Source organism: Protopterus annectens, chromosome 4.part0 (genome assembly GCF_019279795.1).
Source record: "Protopterus annectens isolate FY-2018-M chromosome 4.part0, PAN1.0, whole genome shotgun sequence".
Lineage (NCBI taxonomy): Eukaryota > Metazoa > Chordata > Ceratodontiformes > Protopteridae > Protopterus > Protopterus annectens.
Window position 1 is genome coordinate 755,083,001 of NC_056733.1, and position 25,930 is coordinate 755,108,930.

The window sequence follows — 25,930 nt, forward strand, 5'->3', positions numbered from 1 at the left end:
CAAAAACAAAACAAAATTCATTTATCTCTATAAGTCACAAACCACCACCCCTTCTTTAACAATTCCTACCACTTCAATTATTTTATACTAAGCACTTCTTGTACCTCCCCCACTCCATCACTAATACTCCCAGATTTATTCTCAAACCACCTACTTCTCCTCTTCTCTATCCCTGTTTCTCTCACAGTTTGTACTCTCTGTACTAACATCTGATAGATTGTCTTAAACAATTAATGTAATTATTCAGTAACTTGACACTATTATGAAAATATTGAGTTGCTAAGCCTGAAATCAGTCTATTTAGATTGGTGCTGTACCCTATTAACAATTTTAAATAAATAAATAAAATTGTCTGAGACCTCCCATTTATCATTCAATGCCACTGAACCTGCAGAATCACCTGAATTCACAAGTCTCTATATTCTTTCTCAGTTATATCTCAAAATAAATTCTCAGGTAACTCTCACAGCATATGTTTCCGTCAAAACACCTTCAGCACTGCAATAAAAGGCAAGCTGAACTTCATTTTATGTCTGTACCATTACTTTATAGCATCCCCAAACTACATTCCCTGTGGGAAAGTTACATCTCGATAATAATAATCCAAATACACTATTGGGCCCACTATAAGCAACTTTCTGCCTGGTTGTCATGACTGCTACAACTTTTGTTCCTTTCTCATATGTAGTTAGAAAGTGTTGCAAATCTGCCTTGGATTTGCCATAAGATATTTCTGAAACAGGCAAAGTCAGTCTGTACACTTCTTGAAGTCTCAAAAATAATTTCCAAACACCATCCACTGTGCCATTGTACTTTTCATACTCCATTAATTCCAGTCACCCTTTTCCTTTTACCACACCAATCAGTCTCATGTGCTTTCTATGTGCCTGATCTTCCCTTTCATCTGATTGCTGTTCCACATTCTCTGCATGAGCAACCAGTTCTGTGTATTGTTCCTCAGTTCAACCACCTGTTGTTGAATTAACATCAGATGAATTGTTGGGCAAGCAGAAGCACAAAATCCTCCACCATTTTAACCATTTATATACCCTAACTGTGCCACAAACAAAATCTGACTTTTTATAAAGTTGTTCATAGGTTCATAGGTAGGTACTAGGCTATTGGCCCTAGGGCCTATATAAGCCTAGCCAAACAATACCCTGGCTTTTGCCAACCAAGAAAATTATTTTCCTGTGCCCCTGTCAAGCAGAGCCACAGAAGTGATCCCGGGGTGAATTTCCTATCTCCCATCCAATAATCAAGATTTTTCTTGAGTGCTAATGAGGAGCTTTGTTTGATATAGATACGTAGTTTGTTCCAGAGTATGGGAGTCTATGGGACAGGAATCTATCCCTCCAGCATGTTCTGTTTATTGTGGTGACAAGGTTTAGGTCCCTAGAGTGTGTAGCTCAGAGGGATTGGGATTGCTTTACATGGAGCATGTCCAACACCGCTGGGTTTGACATAGCTTTGTATGTTAGGCAGAGATCGCTTCTGAGTAGGCGATATGCGAAAGAGTAAAGCTGGAGTTTTTTGAGACGGTCTGCATAGGGCATCTGTTTGAGGCTGGTAAACCTCTTTGTGAGGTATTATGTGGCCTTTCTAGTTGTTGTAGATGTCTTGTGAGCTACATACCAAAAGGGGCATTGTACTCTATAATGGGTCTAATGAGTGATGAGTAGAGGGGAACAATGACCTCTTTTTTCCTGGATGAGAAATCTTTTGTGATGTGGTGTGCCATGTAGAAGTGTTTCCTGACTACTGTTGCAATGTGATTATCAAAGGAGAGACTACTGTCCACCTGTGTCCCAAGGTCTCTTATCACATCTTCGGTGTTAAGTAGACTACCGCCTTTGTGGTAGTTCATGGGTACAGAGCTTTTACCAAAAGGGATGACAATGCACTTTTTGGCATTGAGCTTGAGGCCATGGCTTTGACACCAGGCATCTGTCTCAGTGAGGCCCTTTTGTAGGATGTCCACATAATTAGGAGTTTTGATTATGGCTCCTAGTTTGCAGTCATCTGTGAACTTTGTTAGCCAAAGACCTTCTGTGTTTGCCTGTATTCAGAGAAGTAGATACCAAACAGGAGAGGACCTAAGACTGAACCCTGTGGTACTCCAATTGTCACTGGTCTGAAGTTGGATTTAGAGTCTGCAACTTTCACAGTGTGGGTTCTGTCAGTGAACCAGTTGGCAACCCATCTTGTGACATAGGGATTTATACTTAGTTTAGTGAGTTAGTCTATAATTCCAGAGTGGGGGATGGTATCGAAAGCCTTGGACAGATCTAGATAGGCTGTGTGAACTACCTTACCCTCATCTACGGCTTTGGTGACCTCTTCAAAGAAGTCTATCAGGTTTAGAAGACATGATCTGCCTTTTACAAACCCAAACTGGGTAGGGTCCAGAGTTTGGAGATTACCAATGTCATTGTTTATAAGTTCCATGATGATATGCTCCATAGCCTTGCAGGCCAGGCTCGTCAGGCTAATGGGGCAGTAGTTCCCGGGGTCCACGGTGGCTCCCCCTTTGTGGAGTGGGATAACCATTGCTGTGCGCCATTCAGTGGGCACAAAGCCTGAGGTGAGGCTATGATTGAACATGGTACTTAGGTGGGGTGTCAGTTCATTCTGTAGTTCATGAAGAACACAGCCTGGGATGTTGTCAGGTCACATGGATGCTGTCTTCTTGGCTTTGGAGAGTGTGTGTTTTACCTGTGTAGTCCATGATTACAGATACTTTGTATTCTTCTGGTATAGAGATGGGCCCTTTAGGGGATGAGAGAGGGGTAAAGTTAGCACTGAACCTATCTGCCAGGATGTTGGCAATATCAGTTGGTTCTGTATATTTAGTGCCATTGTGCTGTAACTCAGAGCAGATCTGAGTGTTGCCATTGAGATTCTTGACATAGCTATAGAATGCTTTGTGGTTGCCTTTAGAAAGGGTGGTGATTTTGTTTTCATAACTAGCTTAGGAGGATTTTATGAGGGATCTCAGCTTCTTACTGAGGCTGACCATGGAGTTTCTCCAATCATGGGATTTTACTCTTTTTTGCAACAGTTTCTTTCTTCTGTTGTAGAGTTTGTTTATAGCAGGGGACCACCAGATTGGCTTCCTTTTTTTGGAGGATAGCATCTTGGTTCTGTTAGGGATTGCACGCTCCATGCACTTGTGTAAGTGATTATAAAGTGCAATTGTATAGGATTCAGCAGTCGTATCTCTATTGTCCATCAGCATGGGTGCCGTGAAGTTTGCCACTTCTGTCTTAAGAAGCGTAAAGTTGGCTTTGGAGAAATTTTTTTACAGTGGTTTCCCTAATGGGGTGGGGGGGGGGGGGTGGGGGTGGAATGTGGATGTCTAGGGGGATTTGCTTGTGGTCGGATCTGACAAATGAGAAATTGACCTCTGGTGTGGAACACTGGTTGCCCATGTTGGTAATAACCAGGTCTAGGATATTGCTGCCCCTGGTGGGGATGTGGATAAGTTGATCCAGGGCATTGGAATTTATAAATTCCAGAAAATGTTGAGCACAAGAGTTGGTACATGAGTAGTTTTCCCAGTTAATGGTGGGGTAGTTGAAATCGCCCATTATTAGGGTGTTAGGTTGTACCCTAATATTTTTCAATGTATCAAGAAATGAGGAGTGGGAATCCTGGAGCATTGTGGGGGATCTGTAGCAAGCTAAAATTTGGATTGCGGTCTTTCCCAGAGTTAGTTGCACTTGGATAATCTTGGATGCATTATGCTGGGCAACTAGCCTGGAGGTGGGGATATCCTTAATGAATATGGACACGCCTCCGCCTTTAGTGCTTCAGTCCAGGTTAGGTAGCCGAAAGGTGTGGTATGAATTATAGCCTGGTAATGCAGGGGTGCTCTCTGGAGCCTTGAACCAGGTCTCTGTCACTGCACCGATGTTGATGTTCTCCATTTTAAGGAGTGTCTCGAGTGAGTGCATTTTGAGGTTTAGACTTCTAACATTAAGTAGCATTACCCTCAGATTTTGCTTGCTTGTACCTGTTATGGCAGTGAATTTGTCATTTGAATCATGCCTAAAAAAGGCACTATAGGGGTGGCAAGAGTCTTAGCCAGTATCCAGAATCCCAAGGGTGACAAGTGCAAGCCATCTCTGGCAAAGCATCATGGTTTGTCAATCATGTCATCCCAGGCAGACAGATACTGGATCCCCTTAGAATGACACCAGAAGCTTAGCCAAATGTTGAAGTCAGTCATTTTGTCCTTGTACTGTGGTATAATTCTGGGTGATGGCAGGACGCTAGGTCATACCTGCTTGGGCTACAAGATCAGAAAGCTCCTCCGTGTCTCTTTTCATGTAGTCCAGGGAGGTACGTCTCAGGTCATTCACACCAACATGGACACTGACAGAGTCATATTTGTACTTGCTGTGGAGTGATCTGAGTGCATGCATTATGTGGCAGATCCTGGCACTTGACAGGCAGCTGACAGTAACTTTCTCCTTGTTTAGCCTGCTGAGTGGAATATCAGTGTGCCTGACTATAGAGTCACCTATGACTAGAGTGCTGGGTATGTTGTTATGCCTTATGGGATGTGATTGAGTGGCACACTGAGTTTGTGGGCTATGTGTCATTTGGGTTATGTTGGAGGGGTGGAGGTTGCTTGTGTTTCTGCTTTGGAGGTCCCTGTTGCTTGGGTAGATTTTTTTGAGGGCCTCCGTGAAGGTAGGTGTGTGTTTTGTGTTTCTATGAGTGTGTGTGTTTTGGTGGTGTAGGTTTTGAGGGACTATGATGAGTGTGGTGTGGTGCATGTGTTTACCTTCTCCTCTTGACTGTCTAGTCCAGTCTTGGGTGAAGAGAGATTTGCTTCCAGTTTGGTTGTATAATGCATCTCTCACAGGTTGTAGTGTTGGGTGGTAGGAGGAGAGGGTTGTCTGTGTACATGAGGCAATTGCTGCATTGCTCCAAGATGCCCAGATTCATTAGGTAGACAGGAGAAAACACCGGGAGCTGACCCTTAGACATGCCTGGATAGGTGCTTATTTATTAAGTACTAAAAACTGTTTTCCTCTAGACAAGTAAGGAAAGTTGAGTGCTGTAGTAATTTGTAGCTTATTTAGTGCTTACAATGAGTTCTGAGCAAGTGTTGAGCTCAAAGAAACAGATTTGAGTACTGAAACTAGAAAACTGGCTAGTTCTAAGAAACAAAATTAAGCTAGAAGGCTTCCCTCCAACACAGAACGGCTTGGGAGCAAAGAACCTTACAAATAGTCCTGGATATAGTAAATCTGTATCTGGACTAGACAACTTAATGGAAAGGCAGGAGACAAGCTTAGAAAATTATTATTATTATTTTATTTTTTGTAACGTGGAAATGGGAAAGGAGGAGCAGAAGCTAACTGGGTTGGCCTTCTCAAATGTTCTCCCTGGAATAGGTAGAATGAGGTAATGACACTAGACTGGGAGGAGTGTCCCAGATCAAATTTACAGTAGGGGCAGGCAACTGGAAAGCCACCAAGTATAAAGACAGGATACCAAGAGAGAGTGAGGGTGGGAAACAAAAATCAGAACAAACAAACCCAACCAGATGCTTAACAATTGTTGAAAATTCTACTTAATACCTCACACACAGTGAGTAAAATAAAAGTGCTATAAATAACTCAGAAATAAGCAAAAAACAGGATACTTAATGTTATATATCACATATTAGTTAGCTCAGAGCCCTTCCTCTGACTTCCTCCGATTAGCCCAGTGAGAAATGGCAGAAACAGTCACAAGTTAACTTCTTATGTAACAAAGTTGAAACCTGAAACAACTTTAAAAAAAGCTTGAAAGAACCAATGAGGTGCTTACTCCAAGGCATAGTCCAGGCAACCCCAGTCAGCCAATGACCACAAACAATTCACTCTCACTGAAATGCTATACTGGCTTTGGCTAAGCTATGATGGCCTGGGACATGTGCTCAGACACACAGCCTCTACTAACAAACAACTAGGCCCAAAACACAAGGCTGAATATGGACAATGTTACACTACCAACACTACTTAGGTAGAAAAAACTGCAGAAATGTTTAAACAGATAAAGGATCAAGGAGACTCTAGAGAATGCTTTTAAATGCAAACAAGTTATATGATACACTCCTAGCAGGAAATCAGAACAAACAAACCCAACCAGATGCTTAACAATTGGAGAAAATTCTACTTAATACTTCACACACAGTGAGTAAAATAAAAGTGCTATAAATAACTCAGAAATAAGCAAAAAACAGGATACTTAATGTTATATATCACAGATTGTGGTTATTTCTTTAGCATTCTGCTAAATTAACATTTTGTCATTCATAAAACACCACTGCTGCAGCCAACCCTCTTCTCAGCTGTTGTCAATAGCCATCTCCCACTCTCTAATCACACTTTAGCCAGTTTCCATTGTTCTGTTATCATTTACATCTTGAGACTTTTACACACAAAATTTCTATCACCTGCATTAAAATGACTTATTTTAATCACCAAAATTAAACTTTAATTACCCACAATTGGGAGGGTGGCCTAATGGTTAAGGTGTTTGCCTTACAAACACAAGGTACAGGGTTTAAGTCTCACAAGTGATAATTGCCTAAGTTTAAAATGGCTCACGAGGGCAGTTAGCCTAGTACTAATCTATGAACCGATAACAGAGAGACATCCAACTTTTTCAAGCACCTTCCCTTCTTTCTTCTCACCTCGTATTGAATGTAACTCCACCCATTGAGATCCTACTGCTTTTTATAGCTCAGGCAATCAGTTTACTTCTTTGTAAGATTATTTTTTTATTGTTTTTACCTGCATTGTTCTCTTCTTGTGCTTACAAACAGTTCATTGACTTTGCAGCAGGTTCTGATCTGTATCGGGCTAATATTCTATGGTTACTTTTTTCTTTAATACTTTCAGTTCTGTTCTCGATATTCATTATGGTTGTTGTGCATATTCCTTTATACCTAATTTGTCTTTATAACACCTTTTTTGCTTCCATTCTTGCCTTTTTGTTTCCTAGTTTATATTTTTTCTGCCTTTCCTTTATTGCTCAGTTTAATCTCATCCCTTCCCCCTTCGTCCTTATCACTTTCTTATGTCACTTCTCTAATTCTCTTAGACTGCTGTGCTCTGTTATATGAGATATTCTCATTGTGAGTATTAAAAGTATTGCTTATTAATAACCTTCATATTGTTTATTACACTTATACTTTGGGTGTCTCTTAGCCTTTTAGTATTAGAATTTAGTATGATTAGAGTATTAACATTCTGTTTTACTTGATTGTGGTATGCCAGATTAGAATAACAAACAATTCAGACCCACTGTTTACTTGAACTTAATGCGGTATTAAGTTAAATTATTAAAGTGTTTAGGGTTTATTTGTTAATTTTACTATTATTTTTTAAATATCATTTATATTTTGAGTGAATATGTATAAAACTGTTAATGTTTTAGAAAATTCTGTGAAATATTTTGGTTCATAGTTATGTACTAGGCTAATGACCACTACTGACCTCATACATCTAGCTGTGCAACCCAAATGTAACCCACAAATTTGATTTATATAGGGGTGAGTTACTGACTGCCTCTGTCCAGCAGAGAAATATGTGCCAGCCAAGGGGTGAATTTCCGATTACCCATACAGTGGTCCAAGTTGCGCTTAAATAGGGATAGGGAGGAACTCTGCTTCACATGGATGAGGAGCTTAAATAGGGATAGGGAGCAACTCTGCTTCACATGGATGAGGAGTTTAAATAGGGATAGGGAGTAGCTCTGCTTCACATGGATGGGGAGCTTAAATAGGGATAAAGAGGAATTCTACTTCAAATGGATGGGGAGCTTAAATAGGGATAGGGAGGAACTCTGCTTCACATGGATGAGGAGCTTAAATAGGGATAGGGAGGAACTCTGCTTCACATGGATGAGGAGCTTAAATAGGGATAGGGAGGAACTCTGCTTCAAAATGAATGGGGAACATTTTCCAAAGAATGGGAATTCTCTGAGAAACATATCTGTTTTTGTGAGATTTATCCTATTTATGTCAGAAGCAAAATTTAGGTCTTTTAATCTAAAAGTTATGAAGCTGTTTGTTTTGTGGTTGTACGAAAAGTTCATCAAAACAGAATCCAGGGATGCCGTGTAGGCAAAGATCACCTCCCAAAAGTCTGTTTCATACCGAATAAAGACAGGGCTTTGAGGCGATCAGCTTCAAATATACTGTATTTGTAAATACATACATACATACAAATATTTCAGGTGCAGGCAATAATGCCTTGCTAGCCTGTTACTATACCAAAACAGTCTTTCCTGCAGTAAATGCTCAAGTTGTTCTTAAAGATATCTAAACTAGTCCTTGCTTTAATATAATTTAGTAGTCTATTCCATGCATCAGCTATTCTCTTGGAGAACCAGTTAGTACATCTCTTATTCCTATATAATGTCCTACATAGATTATCTCATTCCGGTGTCATGTCCTAGTATATGACATGATAGTACTTCCCTCCAGCTGAGTACCTGGTCTGTTGCTCCTAAAGGCAGTATAGCTGGAGGTGAAACAAAGTAGATTTACTCTGCATATTCATTTTAGCAGTATTTAATAAGGTAATTTTGTCTCCTCCAACAACATGGGCCTTTAACCCTGGCCATGACTGAACATGGTTCATTATGGATCACACAGTTTAAGCGATTAACAAACAAACATAAATAAATGGATAGTGTTGCATCTGTTTTCCTCTTGCTTCATTGATGGTCATTAATACCATATTATCATACTTTTCTGACCATCCCAACTTGGTTTTAAAATAAGAGGAAGCTGGTAAGTCTAATTTGAGAATATTGAAAGAAAAAGATGTACAAATTAATTACGTATGAGAACTCTGAAAATCATGTTGATAAATATGACTTTCCTGAAACCACACCGGTAAAACAAAAACAGTATAAAGGAACACAAAACAAGAGCAGCCTTGTTGAAAGAATGACTGCCTTCCTCAACTTGTAAAAACCTGTCCCCACCCCCACCCCCCTTGCATCCTCATTTATCAAAAGTGACACCATTGTACCTGAAGTGAAAGGGAAAGACCCTCATTGTAGCTGCTTCACAAACATCAGTTACACATAAACATACAAGTCAACATATGTTTTGGTGAAAGATGACTTTTTACATCCACTCCAGAATCATTAAGGAGCGTTTATGCCACTGATCCTTTGAAAAAAGTACAAGTAATAACAGAGACTGCAGTGCCCTGATGTGCTTCCTACAGGTTCTAGTACTGCATTATCCCCACCCCCCCTGCAGAAAAAGAAGAGCAGCTCTATTTTAATAGTGTGCAAGACAGGTATGTAGTAGGTAGCAATCATTACCCTGATCACGTGTGACAGAGTCACACTTTGAGTATAACAGTTTGACTTGACATTTACTTGCATTTTGTTGTTTGCTTCACAGTGAAACGAAACTGAAATATTTGTAGGACAGATATTTGTGAATGGTCCAAGGTCAGTGCACCTTTAAGAAAGAGACAAGCGTGTGTACTGCCCATCAGTGATTGCTCTTTCTGTCTGTCTGTCTCTCTCTCTCTCCAAGATACAGGGACTTTAGTGTGAGAATAATAATGTAAGAGGATGTGAGTCATGAGGTACCCCCATGGGGATGCGGGGGGGGGGGGGCCTTGGCCCCTCCAGGAAATGATTTTTAATTATATCACATTTGCTTATTAAATGGCAAGTTTGAGTACATGTATTACAATAGCACATGTACTCTAGTTGTCATTTCAGAGTTCTTGTGACTGACTGACAGATGCAGGAGCTCAGATGAGGTGAGCAGGTGTACTCAATCCGTATCCAGTGCATGACTTTTTCCTAGGCTATTAGGCAACCACCCTCCTCCAAAAAAAATGCAGGTGTTATGGTGGTCCTGTGACAATATGACTCCAACAAATATATATACATTATTTGGGGTCTATATTACCAAATTGAAAAACTCTTATAGCGAATACCTAAACATCGACTCCTATACCTCGAACCGTGAAAATCCCGACCGCACTAAATAGAGAAAAATAAAATACTGAACTGTCATAGTTGGCCAACCCCACCACCCGCTACATACTACCTACCCAAACAAAATAAATAAACCACATACATACACTAACCAAACCATACTTCTAACATAAAGTAACCACCAAAATCCTCCTTCTAGCCCTATACTAAACCCCACATACACAACTAACTATGCACTACCCTTAACCCCTCCCTAACCCTAAGGTCCGTAACTACTGCACACTTCCCCTACCAAAATATACACTAACAAAATAAATAATTTACATACATACATTTAACAAAACCCTACTTCTAGCCCTACATTAAACCCCACATACACAACTAACTATGCAGTATCCTTAACCCCTCCCTAACCCTAAGGTCCATAACTACCGCACACTTTCCCTACGAAAATATACACTAACAAAATGAACAATCTACATACATACATTTAATAAAACCCTACTTCTAACCCTACACTAAATCTTACATACATTGCCTATCTATGCACTAACGTTAACCTGCACCCTAACCCTAAAGCCCCTAACTATCCAACACTTACCTTATGCCCCTAATCCACAGATGGGCCAACCATGGTAATTCGAAATATCCACATTCACGGTTTTGGACATTCGCTCTAATCTTGTTTAGCGCAATACGTGTTGACGTTTACATATTCGCATAAATGTATTTTCGCTCCACTTATATAGACCCCATTATCTGGTCACATAAAAGATGGACTTATTGTGTTACCAGCCAAAAAAGATAGTCAAAGCCCAAACAAACAAAACTGTTTTTTTTTCTATAGGAGCAATCCCCCTGCAAGAGCAAGACCCCTTGTACCCTCATTTAATATAATTAACTCAAACACTGCTTCATCGCATGAGAAAAGAAAAAACTTAACAGCTTTTATGTCATGTCACTTCATATTGGTTGATAGTGCATTTCAGCTATGTGGCATATGACCAAACATTCTATTCCTCAAACAAACTAGTGTATTATAATAATAATAATAATAAATAATAATAATAATAATAATAATAATAATAATAATAATAATAATAATAATAATACACTTTAACAGACAAAATTTCACAAGAAAGCGACTTCTTAAAGTTGCAGAAAACACGTTTGTATATCTAAGCACATTCATTCTTAATAGCAGCATTATCTAGTTTTGGGTCATGCAGAGACAGACCCTCTTCTGGCACTCAGCAGGCATAAGTCAGATAACCTAATTCTGAATTGCACACCAGCCCATCACAAGACATTGGCATACATTCAGTCACATACTGTTATTCACTTATGGGCAATTTAGATTGCTGACAGCTCACCTACAGCACGTCTTTGGGATGTGCAAGGATATTGCAGCATCCAGTAAAGACCTACAAGGATATAAGGGGAACGTGCAGACTCCACACATAAGGTACTGCAGCTGGGTATCTAAACAGATAACCAAGAACTGTTTGGACTAGAACAACTTATCCTTTCCTAATGAGAGGCTTGTGTGATGCAAACATATGAACATTTTGTTTGTTGGTAACATATTTCATGTTGGTTTAGGAGAATGTACTATATTATTTACTGAACTGCCTCAGTCAGATAGAGCATCAGTCTCATGTAATTTCATCAGAGTGTGTGTGTGTGTGTGTGTGTGTGTGTGTGTGTGTGTGTGTGTGTGTGTGTGTGTGTGTGTGTGTGTGTGTGTGTGTATGTGTGTGTGTGTGTGTGTGTGTGTGTGTGTGTGTGTGTGTGTGTGTGTGTGTGTGTGTGTGTGTATGTGGGATCTGAAAATAATGGAAATCAACATAACATTCCAGCTAAGCTCAGTAGTACTTAAGGGAAACTGTCTATTGTCACAGTCCTAATTAAGAATATGAAAAGATATAAAGGTGACAAGTGAAGTGAAGGTCTGCTGATTACCAACATGTCATTGATATGCTTTTGGTATTTAACTGCCAGTTTGATCAAAAACAGAACAAAATGCTGTCAAAATGCATTTATAGCGTTGGAGAGAGATGGTTAAATCCAAGTCATTTCAGTTGTGCGGAGTATTACTGATATGCCGGTGAGACTAACAAAGGAGAAGACATTAAGGCAAAGGATCGAGTCTGATGGATAATAGCGATCAAGTCTACCTGATATTTAGACTATACAGGATGAGTATGGAGAAAGATCCAGAAAATGTATTCTTAGATGTAAAAGATATGTTAGAAGGGAAAATTGTACACTGTATTATGCAATGGAGTTGGAAAAATCATGTTAGCCCCATTAATCAAAAATAGTCACATGATTTTGACAACTCCTACAGTAACTTCACAGCTAGAAAATAGTTGATGAGATAAGTAATAACATAAAGTTTTACATAAATGATGTAATTACAATAAGGAACTGACTGCAGTAGGAACTTCTCTATTTCTCATATGATTAAGTCATGAGACTACATCACATAATAGAAGGGTTAGGCTTACTCAGCAAACAGCCTGCCACGCCCTTTTAGGGAGCATCTTTTTTATCTATGTTTATTTGCAACACAGTACTTCAGTTGTAAGATTTATACCTCACAGCTTGAGGTTGCAGGGTTTAATCCTGACCTTTATCCTCTGTCTGTGTAGAGTTTGTGTGGGTTTTTACAGGCACTCTGTTTTCCTTCCACCTCCCAAAACATGCTGCCTAACTGGCTACTCTACAAATTGTCCATATATTATATACATATATTGTATTTAGCCTTGCTTTTATGGCCAGGGTCATGGCTGAAAAGGGAATATGGACAAGTGCACTTGCCTGATTAACAAATGATAAATGAATGAATTAATTAAGTAGTTAAACATGCTTACAAAGAATACACAGTTATGAGCATCGGTCATACTATCTTCGCGTCTGTGTCAGTCTGCTGATTCCAGGAAGATGATCATCATGATTCACCGACAGATCCTGACATGTCACTGTAGTCCAGTTGTAGGCTCAATGAGCGATCCATCTACCAAAACTAAAAATATTTTCACATGAGACTCCTCTCTGATGGTCTTTTTCCCCCTCTCCTTCCTATACTGTCTCTTTTTGGTTTCAAAGGTATCATATTTCTAGCTCAGTGAGTGCAGAGGTACATGGTGTTCAAAGGAAATGCTATGAAGATAGATTGAAGGAGTGCCTCAGTAAAACAGCTAGACAAAGACATGTTGACCAGTGAGATAACTGGCAACCAAGCAGTCTCAGTATTATGGCTTAATGCTTTTTGATTGTTTGTTTTATTTATTTAGTTTGCCAGGTTGCTCAACTACATTGAGGCCCATTTTCAGTGAAGGGCAAGGAGCACTGTGTGGTTAAGTGACTTGCTTTAAGTCACACAGTAGACAAATGGAGATTGAAGAACTGAAACCAAAAAAACACAGGCCAAAGGTCGCTAGCAGCTGATAGCCTTAATATTATGTGACAAACATATCAAATAATCATAGTACATTCTTCAGCAACCTGCAACATGCCACGCCATCATGCCTTATTACTTAAAAGTGTCACATGATTCGAATGGAGTCAGCATCTGGATGACACCCCTACCATGGAAGGGTGGTTAATACCTAACAAATAGAGTCGTGCATGCATTCAGGCAGTGAAATACCTGATGAGCAAATGTTAGCCTCTGCCATACAATGACTGATTAGTAAAAGGAAATCAATACATTTAAGTGCTCTCCTTTAAATTACTATAAGTCAACATCCACTAGATGTGCAAAAATAAAAAGGATCATTGCTAGCTAAAGCAAAAGAACTTGGCAGTTATCTACCATTCCTGGCATAAAGATGAATTCCAGATGAAAATGCATATTATAGCCCTGAACATTTAAGAGCAATGACATTTAATGGACCCTGGCTGCCTGTAGAGCTCCTAATGGGAATGCATCTGCTAATCTCAGGGCTTCTCCTATTCTCAGTACAACCTCTGCATACTGGTATATGTATGCACAAAGCTAGTATGTACATAGTTGCAATGTAAATTGTTATTCATTATGACATGTGTGTCCTTCTATCCTCAGTTGCAATTACCCTTATGTTAGTGAGCTTGCAAACACTTAACAAAGGGCTGTCTGTCTTTCATCTTATGTCATTTGTGACATTGTGTCAGGGGTTGGAAGTGGGCCAGTGGCAGCCATTGGGTTTTTCTGATGACAGAAGAGTAGCCAGCTGCCACACTTTGATGACTATGGGAAAAGATGCTCTAGCAGGAAAACTAATGCTGGGCACAGAGTGGTGTTGTGGAATATCATAGGTCAAGTTGAAACTGATATTTTTTTCTTGGAGAGACCATATAACTACCACCTCTGCATGCCATTTTTTATGTGTTTTTCCACTCTGCCTGCTGATCATCAGAACCTCCCTCCATAGGTCTCAAGACTCTTCAGTCTCAGCAGAGGGAGGTCCTCACTGCACAGAACAACAGTCAAATAGAAGGGGTCATCTTTCAGGCAGCCAAAGAAAAGATTGTGCCCTAGCCTGTGCCTTTTCTTCCAGCAGCTGTTGGGGAGAGTGTTGCTTTTTCAGCAGCCTGAAGGTCTAATTTAAATCCTGTAGACTGGGGTTATTGCTGAGGATGATTCATGTTCTCGTCTTTTGAATGGATGATAATTGTCCCAAGAGCAGGGACCACCATGGCACTCCTTCCCCCTTCTACCCGATTATGAGCATTTCTAACTGTGTCCCTAACCCCACCCTCTCGGTTACTGATGGGAGTTCTATGCCCTCCCCCTAGATGTGTGCACGCCCACTCACATGCTGCTGAAGGCTATGTTCACTGGCTTGGGAATACCATTTTCACATCCCCTAGTCAATCACTGGCTTTGGACAAATCTCCACTTGTATGAGCGCAGTTGAATGACTAGAAACCAGCTTTACCCTCATCCCAGGATGGGGAAGCTGGCAAAAGCAGCTTACTCCTACCTGCTGCCAGGAAATGGGGTCACCCAGGACATGGTCAGGGAATCACAGCCAAGTCTCTATGTTAATGTTGGCTATCTCCCCTTGCCCCTACTCATCATAGCCACCCTGATATCAGTAATTGTGACCAGATAGCACTATTTTTCTAGTCTAGTTGGAAGGTGGAGGGAGTGCATTAGGACCTCAGGCAATAGCTTCCTGTTGATTTTGTATACAGCATACAGTATCTTTATAATTGGCGTAGACATACCCAGTGATAAATCATCCATGCTTCCCCTCATTGGTAGTAACCTCTGGAAATGTCCATGTGTCATCCATTTCTCAGCCTGTGGAAAGGATATCCATAGAGTAGCAATGACCCTCCTTCCATGCAGGAAGTAGAGCAAGCCCAAAACCACTCCACCCTCCTTAGCTCAAGTTGGTCATCTGAACTATCTGTGCCTGCTCCTATATCAAGGTCAGTGACAACACAGAGGAATAGCAAGTCCCCAACCCAGTTTAGATTTTAAGTAAACTGCTTCAGTGTTAGGTGCTTTAGGGGCTGGTGTGGTGGTGGGGTAGGGTACAGTTCACTGTGGTAAAGATTCAGATTAATTCTCATTTCAGTGGAATAGAATAACCTTTAAAGCACACACCCCAAACATCACCACGGACTATATTTCAGGCTGTATTTCTACTTCCCTGGTTAAAGTATTCATTTAATCAGAGTAATGCATTAATTACTATTCACAGTCTGTAAAACTGATTGTACATGACTTCTGTGCTGTGACATACCTCCATTATGAAACCATTGTATATTGTACTTGCATAATGCCTTGTTTATTCTATTGTGCCATCAGTGTATTTATGTTGTAATCTATTCCTACAAGATAGAACAGAACAGGTGATGTTACCATCCTCTATTCTTATACACTGTCCTGTGCCCTCAGTTACAAAACACTCAATTTAGAGTTAGATAAGGTCTGCTAAACATATAGCATTATGCAAAACCTCTGCTCATCTTGACTTTGCATAGGAAAACATTGAAGATGTTCTATCATGGTTAAAAATAGCATCCCTTCTAAGATGACTATTACAGGACACTTTAATACTGATGCTACACAAAGGTAACTTTCTGTGAAAATAACTATACCACCTTTTGATCAGCTGGATTACTCATTCCCATATCCATACTGCTTAAAAATGTATTCACAGGCAACTGCTAAAATATCTAAATGATTATAATTGTATCTCAAATACACACTACAGCTTCATGTTGTGGTACAGAAACTGTACTTTTGACTTTCATAAATCAGTTTTAAATCAATTAGATCAGAAAGAAACTGTAGTTGCTTTCTTGGCCTGTTTCATGCCTTTGATGCACCAAGTCATCAAAAACCATTCAATAGACTCAGCAACTGACATCTGATTCAAATGGTTCACTAGCTACTTGACAGATACAACACAAGAAATCAATAGCTTGAAATAATTCCTTAACCTCTGCCCATAAGACTAGATCTACCTCAGGTGTCTTCCTTGCATCACTCCTGTTTACAATTTTTGTTAACCAGATGGCATCCTGTCATCCAACATCTCTTATTCAATGTGGGGATGATTCTCTCTTTCATACTCATCCAAACCTCCTGAAGAAATGTCATTACATCTCAAAATAAATTTTGCAAACATAGAAATTTGTTTCACTTCAGTACCACTAAACCAAGGCAATGCTCTTTATTCCTGGCAGCTCATACTCCTAAGATCTCCCAGCCATGTAAAGCATCTCCATAGACAGTCCACAACTTAAAACAGTTAACTCAATTATAACACTAGGACATATCCATACTCATGATCTAATATGTAGTCAGCATATTACTGTGGTAATCTATCTTACTAACTAAGGGTTTATGGCAAGCTACTATGTAGCACCATATAATCACAGCCATAACTGCAAGGGGCTTCCTATTAACCAGGCTTTCTTGTGGCTCTTACATTCTTTCTAAATTGCATTCTATTTTCACTTACAATGTCGTTCCTGCATGTCATAAAATCTTGGAAATTTGCCTCTGGGCACTCCATCAAAATACATCCCTGTGGAGCTGGCTCTGTGGTGTACAAAGATGGTGCCTGACTGTGATTCATCTGACCTGTGGTTGGGTAACAGGCCAGGTGCTGGAGGAGCCAGCTGGGAAGGGAAAAGAATGAAGAGGTACTGCCTCTCTCCTCTCATTGGAAAGGTTGTGTAACATGTTGTGGGGTTTGTCACTTGGTAATGACTCTCCTGTGGAGGCTGGGGACCCATATCTCTCAGCCTTTTACCTCCAGAATTAGGGGCAAAACACAAATAATTATGGAAAAGACTCCAAGTTGCAGACACCTTTTAATTGCTAGTACTGTTAAATTAGAACTTCTTAAAAAATGCTAGTTTTTAAAAGGTACAGAGCAGTCTGGTAGTTGGTGCAGATGGTTAAGACAGGGAGCTGTAGTTTCTGTGGTACAGGGTTAGATTCCCTCAGTCCTCATTTGCCCACTGTGTGACCTCAAACAAGTCACATAACTAGACATTACTTGGTGGGGCTGCTGAGAATTTGGGCTAGGTTCTTCAATAATCCCCTAGACTGCAAGCCTAGCAACTACCTATGAATCTGTAAAACTGTGAGCCAAAAATAGGGTTATCCCTACAAATTAGAGACAGTTGCAAAGTATGAGGTTACTAGGCAGAAGCTTTTTTCTCGAGATGGGATGGCAGGAATGTCTGAGGGACTGCACCACTTGCAGAAGCAAGTGTTGGGTCCCTTTTGCTCTCATTGCATGCCTACCCCCTTAAAGTCATTCCCTCAAAGGTACATTTCTAATGAGTTACTTCAAACCCCAAACTAGCACCTCTCAAGGCATCGGCAATATAACTGTTTCAGGGATTCCACATTTACAACAGCGGCCATCATATCTTGAAATTTTTCTTACGTTAAAGGCAAATCAACCACAAAGTTTCTGTAAAAAAGATACTTGATCAACATTTCTGTCTGTTTTAGAACTACAGTGGCAGTGGGGGTTAGCTTAGTACCATATGTTCAGTACCTATCCCCCACCACCCATTACATGTCTCACAGCCATAGTACCACAAATTACTATGCAACCAAACAAGAATCTTATCAGATAAGAAGGTACTGTAAAATGTCATCATCTACCAGACTAACTCATTTTATCAAAACTTTGGAACAATACTGCTCTGTTAATAGGCACTTAATCTACTAAGGTTGATACTCACAATTTTTAAAATTATTTAATGTTTGTTGTTAATATAATAATATTTGCTGTATTACCTATCTTCTTATATGCCATCCATTTCCTGTGAGTTACTGCACCCAGTCTGTGTCTGAAAATGATCAGTTTTGATCAGTATAGTTTGTCAGTAAACAATCATACTTCTCTATTGACATACATACATAAGTAAATAAAAATACTGTTAAATGATTCAGTATTATAAATAAGGCTAAGCCAATCGTTAGAATGCATCTTCACAGTAGCTCCTCTATTATTAATTTAGCTTTGCTTGTTTGAAATATAACACCATTCAGCTATATTCTTGCTGCATGATGTACAACATTATCTGTTAAATTTTCTGTGTGCCATATGATGCTATATATAATTCTTTCTTATTTAGATATAAACACTACAATGTATGCAAAGTAAGCACTACTTTAAGTTGCACAGTAACACTTTATACTCATTTTCTGTGTACTGGGTTACATTGTATATAATGTTATGTCTCCCTAACATGTAAATCCTCTGTTTCCAAATAAATTAGTGGAACGTTTCCTCCCTGGCCTTTACCAAAAATAGATTATGACATTTTGAAATTTCCTGTTCAAGAAAAATAAATAAATAAGCTTACACATACCGTTGCTCAGATCTTTTACATTTGTTTCCATCTCTTACTCACTCAGATTTATTAGTTTTCATTTGCTTAAATTCCCTATTGTTCTGTGTTAAAACATATCTTTTCTAGCGTGCAGAATGGGAGATGTCATTAAAAGTATGTAACTTTGCTCCTGTAGTCACCTTATTTTTAATTATGCGTTTTGTTCAAAAAAGCCACGTCTTCTCTTCTTAAACAAGCACCCTGGGATCTTTAACATCCACATAAAATAGCACTATATCAGGCAGCTGGAACCTTGGTTTAGCATCCCTTTGGAAATGATAGTCCCTCAGGACTACAGGCACATCACCTTCTCATGCTGTACTGCATATTTGTTATTGGAACAAGAACCCAAGTGCTTGCTGTGAAGATAGAACCCACAGCCTTTTGATCTCCTAGCATCAAAACCTAGTATATATTCTGCTGAGTCACTGACAATTCTGCTTTGTTCGCCACAAGACAGACTTTCTTTAATACTGGAATCAGACTCTTAAGTCCCTTTCATTATAGGTTAAAAACGTGCAACTCCTCAGGAAGTATTAAAGTTAAACTAGAGACAAATCATGTAAGAATACTGAAGTCAAAAAATGTGTCCTAGAATAAGGCAACCACCATGACAAAAAAGTAGGTGGAGTCAACCATAAGCACAGATAGTACATTGCACAAGGAAAGCAAAGCAAAGAATGGCAAAGCCAATTAGTGTTTTTGGAAAATGTTTTGGAGACTCAGATGTGGTACTAGCAAAGCATGTTATAGGCAGCAGCAAATCCTATGGTTGATGGGCACCCATTCACGGCTGCTTGCTAATCAGAACAGGTTATGCATTTGTATTTTTAAATGTTTTTGTCTTATAACTAAACTTAACCACAGTAGTTTTTATAGCTAGTTATAAATGATTGACAAGACTACCTTTACCAGTACCATTCACAGCAAAACCTACCTGCACCACTGGTTGCTAAATTTATACTTTTATTACATTGCGCATTTGTTCATCTAATAATCCTTGGATGGGGTGGGTTTGGTATAATGGTTAAGGTCTTCATCTCTTAGACAGAACGTAGACACCTTGATATTGACATTGGACTTTTGGCTAGGCTTAAAATGGCCCTTCAGGGTAGTTAGTTTAGTACTAACCTATGAGCCTCTAATAGTGAAAGTAATTTGAGAAACAAGGGCCCATGACTTTACCTACTGTACTGCAGAACTATTCATCTCATTAATCTTACTGTAGTCCCCTGATTTATTACTCCCACTAGGAGCCTTTTTTGACTCCTTTAATCCCACTCAAGTCCCCTAATTTTTATTAATCCTGCTATAAACCCTTCCAACTTTATTAATCCTGCTTTGGCCTCCTGATTTTATTAATCATATGTTCATAGGTTCATAGGTATGTACTAGACTGATGGCTCTGGTGCCTTTACAAGCCTAGTCCATAGGATTACCCTGGCATCATGCCACCCGCCATTAGTTCCCAGTGCCTCTGTCGAGTAGAGCCACTGGAGTGATCCTTGGGGTGAATTTTCTATTTCCCATACACTCATCAAGACTTCTCTTGAAAAGGGCCAGTGAGGTGCTCTGTTTGATATGTATGGGAAGTCTATTCCATACCATGGTCAGTCTCTGGGTTATGAACCTGTCCCTCCAGCATGTTCTGTTGATTGTGGTAATGAGGTTGAGGTCTCTGGAGCGTGTGGTGCAGAAGGACTGGGATTTCTTTAGATGTAGCATTTCTAACAGAGCTGGGTCAGACATGGCTTTGTATGTCAAGCAGAGATTGCCTCTAAGTAGGCGATATGAGACAGAGAATAGTTGGAGTTTTTTGAGTCTGTCCATATAGGACAACTGTTTAAGGCCTAGGATCATCTTTGTGAGGTACTTTTGTGGCCTCTCCAGTTGTTGCAGGTGTCTAGTGAGGTACATGCCAAATGGAGCATTGTACTCGATGACTGGCCTAATGAGGGAAGAGTAGAGGGAGACAATGACCTCTTTTTTCCTGGATGCAAAACCCTTACTAATGAGATGTGCCACATAGAAGGACTTTCTGACCACAGTGGCAATGTGGTAGTCAAAAAAAAGGTTGCTGTCAACCTGTGTTCCCAGATCTCTTATAATGCCTTCTGTGTTCAGTGGACTACCATCGGTATGGTAATTCATGGGAACTGAGTTTTTCCCAAAGGGGATGATGACACATTTTTTGGCATTGAGCTTAAGGCCATGGTTCTGACACCAGTCGTTGGTCTCAGTGAGGCCTTTCTGCAGGATGTCAACATCACCTGGGGAGTTAATAATAGCTCCCAATTTGCAATCGTCTGTGAACTTTGTCAGCCAGAGTCCCTTAGTGTTGGCCTGGACTTCAGAGAAGTAGATACCAAACAGGAGAGGACCCAGAACCGAACCCTGTGGGACCCCAGTCATGACTGGTCAGCAGTCTGGCTTGGAGTCAGCTACTTTCACACTGTGGGTTCTATCTGTGAGCCAGTTTGCAACACACCTAGTGATATAGGAGTTGATGCCTAGCTTAGTGAGTTTTTCTATGATTCCTGAGTGGGGAATGGTATCAAAGGCCTTGGCCAGATCAAGGTAAGCTGTATGAACCACCTTGACCTTATCCATAGCTCTGGTGACTGACTCAGAGAAGTTGACCAGGTTGAGCAGGCATGATCTACCCTTCACAAAACCAAAATGTGTGGGATCCAGACTTTGGAGATTCCCTATATCCTTGTTTATTAGATCCATGATGATGCGTTCCATAGCTTTGCATATCAGACTCATCAGGCTAATGGGGCGATAGTTCCCAGGGTCTGTAGTCAATCCTCCTTTGTGGAGAGGGATGACTGTAGCAGTGTGTCATTCGGTAGGGACAAAGCCTGAGTTGAGGCTGTGACTGAACAGGGCACACAGGTGTGGTGCCAGTTCACTCTGTAGTTCATGTAGAACACAAACAGGGATATTGTCAGGTCCCATAGAAGCTGTATTCTTGGCCTTGGACAGTGCTGTTTTAAACTGTGCAGCAGTAATACTGGGTGACTGGCAATCTACTGGTATTGTGACTGGTCCTTTGTGGGGGGGGGGGATAAAGTTGGCACTGAATTTGTCAGCCATTATATTGGCAATATCTGTTGGCTCGGTATAGGAGGTACCATTGTGCAGTAGCTCAGAGCAAATCTGGGTATTGCCGTGGAGATTCTTTACATAACTATACAAGGCCTTGTGGTTGTCTTTACTATCTGCTGCAGTCCTTATAGACGTCCTTCTCACTCCATTAACTCTGTCAGTTTCTCGTGCCACAAACCATTCTGACACTATTAATCCTGCTGGGGTCCTCTGATTTTTATTAACACTTCTAGGTGCTCTCAGGTCTCCATGATATGCTCCCAAGTGTGTGTAACCCCACATTCTCCCCAGTACAGGGGCGGCATGCCCCTTCCCTCCTCCTCTCTTTGCCTGGATCTTCAGTGCAATGGTCACTAATTGAAACAAGTTCCCTTCGGTCACATTTGGGAATTCATCCTCCATGTCATGGGGCTAGACTCATTCTTTCATTTTCTGATATTCACTTTATCCTAACCAAGGTCACACAGGAGATGAAACCTATTCTAGCAAGCAACAAATCTAAGGCAGACAAGCAATACAGTATGGGATGCCAGTCTATCACAGGACATGTGGATATGAACGCACGCATACACACACACACACACACACACACACACACACACACACACACACACACACACACACACACACACACACACACACACACACACACACACACACACACACACACACACACACACACACACACACACACACACACACACACACACACACACACACACACACACACCATGGGCAATTTTGAAGACTGTCTATTTACCTGTCAGCATACCTTGGGGATGTGGAAGAAAACTTGGAGACCTTCTCCAAGTGAAAACCAACATGAACTGAGGGAAGACATGCAAACTTCTTGTAGTTACATGCTTTTCATTATTATTAGCCTCAAGACACCAAAACACATAAATAAGTGTATAAATTATTTGAAAACCTAATGCTATTCACAGTCTTCATTTTCTGTTCCATTTCATATTGTGTTTCAAGTTATGTTTATAACAAGTCAGAAAACTGTCCAGTTAAATGCAAGTAGAAGATAATCTATCTTAAAGAATAGGGTAATAGCCAGAATGAAAAGGAGTATAAAACTTACTATCTATCTTCTCAGGTTTTGGATTCAGTGTCAGTATCTTTCTTCCAACTTCAGGATGACACTTAAGAAAGACACTAACAAAGAAGCCAAAACCTGAGAAGATGGATTGTTAGTTACATATTCCTTTACATTCTGGCTGTTGCATTTTATTTTTAAGATAGATTATCTTCAAAATGTGTTCATTTTAAGCAACATTAGCTGATCTTGAAAGAAGGGGTCCTGATGGAGAGATGAAATGTCAGCAAGCAAAGGGAGCGTAGTAGTGTTGAAATTAAATTCATCCTCAAGTCTTGGTGAGTACCTTCGCGAGGTGGACCCTGTTTTTCACAAAATCTCACCAAGGTGATACTGTTATATAGACTGTATTTATATAGCATATATCATGGACAGAAGTAAATCAAAAATGAAAAAAGATAACTGGGGGCACAAGAACCAGGATAAAAAAGTGCCCAATCCTGGTAGGCGCACTGGTACCAGGACTGGAAAAAAATGACTGTGTAGAATCCTCAAAATGTGGAAACATTCCTACAATGGGGCCAGGCCAGGCTCAGGGGGAGGATGGCCCCCCCTGTTGTAGAAGGAAGCAGCAGTCCACAAAAACGACAAAAAATGATTGGACAAAAAAGAGACATAAAGATGATACAGTGGACTATTGAGGATAAGAAACAAATTATGTATTGTTATTATTGTGCTAGAAGCCCAGAATTTCCAGATACAAGATTTACAAAACGATTAAGGGAGAAATTAGAGGAAAGAAAAATACTTTTGCAGGAAAAACTGTTAGAAGCTTCAGATAAAAATGTGTATTCATTAATACAACAGATTTTTGAAAAACAGTATATTTTCAAAAACAGTTCAAGAAACTTTGATCTCTTTGGAAAAAGAAGCTTTTGAGGAAGTGGAAAAATATAAACAACAAAACTTAGAGATATTTGAAAAAGCTAAAAAAGAGATATGGACATGGGAAAGAAAGAAAGATTTGATATGGTGCAGTATTTATGCAAAGGAGAAAGCTGAGTTAACTAATATAGAGAAGACAGTCTCAAAAGTATTCGAAGATAAATACAGGCAAAGGCACTCAGATATGGAAAATTTCACAATAAAAAGATTAATAACACAAAAATATAATGTAGAAAAGACGATTAGTAAAGTAAAGGTTAAAGAAATAGAAGCTGAAGTTATGGGGTGCCTACAAAGTGAAGGATTTAATGTAGAAGGTCTAAGACAGACTACATCAAAGTATGCTGGAGCGAGTCCCCAGAATAAGGAAAAGCAAGAAGACCAGGAGACATCTGAAGAAGAAATATGGACAGGGAAAGGAAAAGAGAATTAATATGGTGTAATATTTATGCAAAGGAGAAAGCAAAATTAATTAATACAAAAAGAGCAGCACCAAATATATTTGAAGAAAAATATAGGCAAAGGAATCTGGATATGGAAAACTTTACAATACAAAAAATAAGAAGACTAAGAGGAAAAGTAGAAAAAGAGATGAGTAATGGAGAAGTCAAAGAAATAGAAATTGAAGTAATGGAACAGCTACAAAGAGAAGGATTCAGTGTAGAAAATCAAATGCAGAAAGCACCACAACAGGATAGAGCAATGGATATCAAATTAAGGGGAAACCAGTGGAACAGGAAGTAACTGGTCAGGTGTCATATCAAGATATTTTGGAGCCTTCCACAAGAAACCAGTATAAACATTCATTTGAAGCTAGACAGCAAGGAAAGAAACGGGAACCTGTGGAAACTCTGATGCAGTCAATGTTGAGGAGTGATAGGCCAGTGAGGTCCCATATGACAGAACAACAGAAGACACAGGATGAAATTGAAGAGAATGTGCCACAGGAAGATGCTATAGAACTTTCTATAGAATGCCCACAGGAAACAGAAAACAAGGGATGTACCCTCAGTATGGAAGAAAAAGAGTTAAGAGAAGAGTTGCTTGATTTAATAGACAAAGACAGATATATCAAGATCAATGAGAGAAATAGACTTCCAGAAGGTCAATAAAACCCCAAAAAGTCAGAAGCTTGATAAAACAAATGAACACAGTAATTAGGACTGTCCATAGAGATCCATGCGATATAACAAAAGTAAACAGAATATATTACTGTGCTGCTAAATTAATAACTGATAAAGTTCTACCACGGGAACATAGGGTAGCGAGGGAAAAGAGGGGGCAACAGCGAATACCATCATGGAATTATCAAATAGAGGAAACTATAAAGCAGCTAAGACAAGAAGTATCATTGTTAGAAGATTATAGAAGAGGGAACAGATCAATGAAAATATTAAGAAAGATAGATGTGATAAAAGCAATGTGTGGTATTAGAACAGACCAGGATCTATTATGCACTATTGGAGATAAACTAAAAATTACAAAACAGACGGAAAGACTTAGAAGATACAAAGATAAATATAAGGGAAAAACAGAAAATAAATTATTGATGACCCAAAAAAGTTTTATAGAAAACTGGGAAATAAGGTAAAAGGAATAGATAGACTGCCAAAAAAGAGGAAGTAGATACATTTTGGAGAAGTATCTATGAAGATCCTGTGGAACATAACAAAGATGCTAAATGGATAGAAGAAGTAAAAGAGAGAATAAGAAATTTAAAGGTACAGGATATGAAATGGGATGAAATAACTAGAGAGATCAAAATAAAGTTGAGAAAAGCCTCTAACTGGAAAACCCCAGGCCCAGATGCAGTACCTAACTTTTGGCTTAAAATATTAACTTCTTTGCACGATGATTTAGCCATTAGTAAGAACTATTTATATATGCACCCCGAACACACACCGCACTGGTTAACAACAGGAAAAACAATGATCTTACTTAAGAGTGAACCTGCAAGCTACCCTAAAAATTATAGACCAATAACTTGTC